The sequence below is a fragment of the Chiloscyllium plagiosum genome, unplaced genomic scaffold (assembly GCF_004010195.1).
Source record: "Chiloscyllium plagiosum isolate BGI_BamShark_2017 unplaced genomic scaffold, ASM401019v2 scaf_65742, whole genome shotgun sequence".
Classification (NCBI taxonomy): Eukaryota; Metazoa; Chordata; class Chondrichthyes; order Orectolobiformes; family Hemiscylliidae; genus Chiloscyllium; species Chiloscyllium plagiosum.
In genome coordinates this window covers 1,722-5,361 of record NW_025197953.1, presented here as the reverse complement: position 1 = coordinate 5,361, position 3,640 = coordinate 1,722, and the positions used below count along the sequence as shown (strand labels likewise).

The following is a 3,640-nucleotide window of genomic DNA, read 5'->3' as shown; positions in this document are numbered from 1 at the left end:
GTTCCTTTTCTTCCCTGAGCAGCTTCCCTAATCATTTCAATGGCTGGACAAGAGTCTGGACTCTTGTTCAATACTGCAGAAAAAAAATCAATACCCATCACTATACTGCCTCCTCCTACGTTTCATTATTCTTCTCCAGAAGGTAATGTCTTACTCAATTCTGGTGCAGTGATCAGTGAGCTCATCTATCCCTCAGCCATCAAACTCCTCCAAAGAAGGTGGAAGAACCAAACATTCGCTGAATAACAGGAAAGGCGGTGCCTCCTCCACCTCTTCGGTCCCCAGAGCTTTGCCAGCTGCACCCTACTTTACATCAATATTGATCAAATTGGAAGACCATAGCCTTAAGACTGTGGCTGCCACCTCAAAAAAAGAATTAAGTGTACATTGAAACCGCACTGGTGCACCGCTTTGTCTTCATCTTGGTCAGTAATTTATGAACTCTAAGGAGAATATCTTCAAGATTAACTTATTCTTTCTACAATAGATCGCATAAATCGCACACCCGACAGTCACCACACATCACCTGTTCTGCCATTGTCATTTCATGAAACTTCTTTTTTTAATGTAATTGATAACGAATAAACTAAGTACTCTCACTCAAAAGTATTAATATTCTGAAACTTAAGAAAACATAAGGGAAAAGTATGAAAATATTTCCTGGATTTTAAAAGAAAAAGCAAGTGAACAAACAATCGCCCTTCAATCACTAACCCATTTCTCTGAGATTCCATGTTATTTTTTCTTAACTTCATGCTTTTGGGGTTTGGAAGTGTTCACAGAGCTGACTCTTGATGGATTTCTGAGAATCAACTTTCAGCTCCTGTTCAGCTACAGAGTGACCAATTAATAAAAGAAAGGATTGTCTGAAATCCCTCACGCACCAAACTCTCCAATGTGCACTCGGTTTCAGATGTCCTTCACAACTGCTTTGGAAGACTACAGATTACAAATGTAGGGAGACAAAAAGAGTTAATTCGAAACTCCATTGGTATGTTTGCTGAATCTGCACCATGGTTGAGCAGAACTGATAACTAACTAGTTAATATATTCACATTAAGTTTTTACAGTACACCTGCCCACAAAAGTCTCTGACTGTAGCCGTTATACAGCATATTTTAATTCCACATCCTGCACAGACAACCGCAGAGAGGTAGCAGCATTTTAGAACATAAGAGGACTGTGTCACCAGGGATTTTCCCACAAACCAAAGTGCCATCCATGAAAGCCAGCAGCTCTCCAATACTCAGTGTGACCAGATGAATGGTTTCTAAATTAAAAGGTGAAAGGAATGTTCTCTGGGAGGCCTGACAAGCTGTCAGTGTGACAAAGCAACTGAGCCAAATAACGAAGATTAATGAAAAATGCAAACAATGCAAACATTCCACATGAAGTGAACAGAGCGATAAAAGAGATTTCATGACAGTATTCATCTCGCGTGAATGTGAAAATATTGTATCTTCGATTTAAATACTATAACTTGTGAGATCCTTTCAATCTATGAATAAAGCCTACCCAAGACCCACATGTTCGGAAGATGGGTCACCGACCGCAAAACATTATCTCGCATTTCTCTCCATCGATGCTGACAGACGTCCTGAGTTTTTCCAGCAATTTCTGTTTCGGTTTCCACTGAAAACTGTATTCACTTTCCCCTCTAACAGAATCTCTTCGTGTAATGCCACAGGCTTTTAAAAAGTGTAAGGTTGACTTTGAGCTGACTTGATATTTCTGCTTCAGAAAAGCGTAAAATAAACTTTTCAGCAAAAGATGCCGATCACAAAAGATAAGTTTGATACAGACAAAAACGTGAACACGCTCAGAACATTAAACGCCAAAGACTGATTTGCTGCGCAGTGCTACACTTACACATATAGCAGAAACCTAAAGATTCTATTCTGAGTCTGTGATTGCGCTGTGCAACTACAGTTCAGTCAAGCTCACCTTTAGAAAGTCAAAGTTGTTTTATCACAACCCGAAAACGTATCAATGCATTCACTCAGGGCAACTGAATGCCACGAGAACCTATATATTCATATGACTTGCAGCGTGCGGATGTCACCGCTGAGATTATGAATGTGAATAAGCTTTGAAAAGGAACAGTAATCATTATTAGTGCAGAGGCACTCTCATTATACAATACCTTCATATATTCAGAATGCGTATACTACTGAAGTAATAATTGTTGTTTTGTTTTCTACTTTTAATCAAGGGCTTCCCTAACTTATACATCATGGTATATTTCAATTTACAAATCCTCATTCAATAAAAACGCATAAATACTGTCGCTGTAATAGCAGGGCAGAGATTGGTCATGTTACAACTATGAATTGCACCCCCTGTGTCCCCAAAACCTGTCCATCATATAATAGGGACAAGTGAGCCTCAATGACGGATCATTCCCCACTTGTTCAGACAGGTGCAGTTCCAAATCCACTCAGCGGCACAATGGCACAGTGGTTAGCACTGATACCTCACAGCACTAGGTGTCCGGCTTGACACTCCCGCCTCGGGTAAGTGCCTGCGCGGAGTTTGCACATTCTCCCCGTGTCTCCGTGGGTTTCCTCCGGGTTCTTCGGTTTCGTCCCACAGTCCTAAGATGTGCAGTTTCGGTGAATTGGCTATGCTGAATACCCGAAAGTGTTGGGTGAAAGGATAAATTTAGGGTTGCACTTTGGAGGGTTGGTGTTGGCTTGATGGGCCGTAGGGCTTGTTTCCACACTGTATAACATCTAAACTCTAAATAAAAAAAGAATCAGAAGTTGCAGGAAAAACGTAGATCTGGCTGCATCTGTACAGTGAAATCCATGTTATGGTTTTGTGCCCCGTAACACGTTTTGAGAATCTACGGATATTTGACAATTTGCGACCATTCATGCAAAAGCAGCCGACTTAGTTGGCAACATTTCCACAAATATGCATGCCTTCCACCACCGATACTCAGCACCAGCAACATGTACTGTCTACAAAACGCACTGCAGAAATTTGCCTGAGATCCTGATACAACACATTTCAAACTGGACACCCACTTCAACTTAGAAGGACATGGGCAGGAGGTGTAGATGGATACCACTAGTTGCAATTCACGTCTAAAGCACACAACAACCTGACTTGGAAATAAACATTGCTCCTTCAGTGTCACTGAATTCAAAACCTGCATTACACTTCCTAATAGCATAGTGCATTTAACAAGCTCATCGCCACTTCCTCAGGTTTAAAAGAGGAAAGGACAATAAGCATCAACCAAATCAATAGGTCCTAAATCCTGTGAATGAGTATTCAGGAAATAACAAATGGACTGAGACCCGATATGCATGGTCTTTCAAATGTTGGTTACCGTGACATTAAATAGAACTCTTTCCTCCTGTACTCCCTCACTGAATGAGCACCGTATCCCAGAACATCTCATATTGCTGCACCTGAACACAGCTGAAACTGATTCAACCTGAGACGTAACATCCCTTAGACATAAATATCCACCCTGATCCAAACAAATCTACCTTTAAAATAAAGATTCAAAACTGGAAATGTGTCAAAAAGTAGATAATAGTTACTACCGTTAAACGTAGACAACTATCAAGGAAAATATCGATATGAAATGATTAGGCTACGTATGTTGAAGTATCCAGATTGAAACTTC

General features: G+C 40.6%; 1 long non-coding RNA gene across 4 annotated transcripts in view; it reads right to left on the bottom strand.

The window, feature by feature from the left end:
- Positions 1 to 139: 139 nt before the first annotated feature.
- LOC122545961 overlaps positions 140 to 3,640 on the bottom strand; it is a 4,329-nt gene continuing 828 nt past the window's right edge. The window contains exons 2-3 of one of the 4 annotated variants that reach the window (XR_006310637.1): positions 1,516 to 1,734; positions 140 to 939 (exon numbers count right to left, since the gene is read on the bottom strand). This is a non-coding gene — a long non-coding RNA (uncharacterized LOC122545961). The remainder of the gene's footprint in view (positions 940 to 1,515; positions 1,735 to 3,640) is intronic. The other 3 variants (XR_006310634.1, XR_006310635.1, XR_006310636.1) reach the window with 3 other exon arrangements.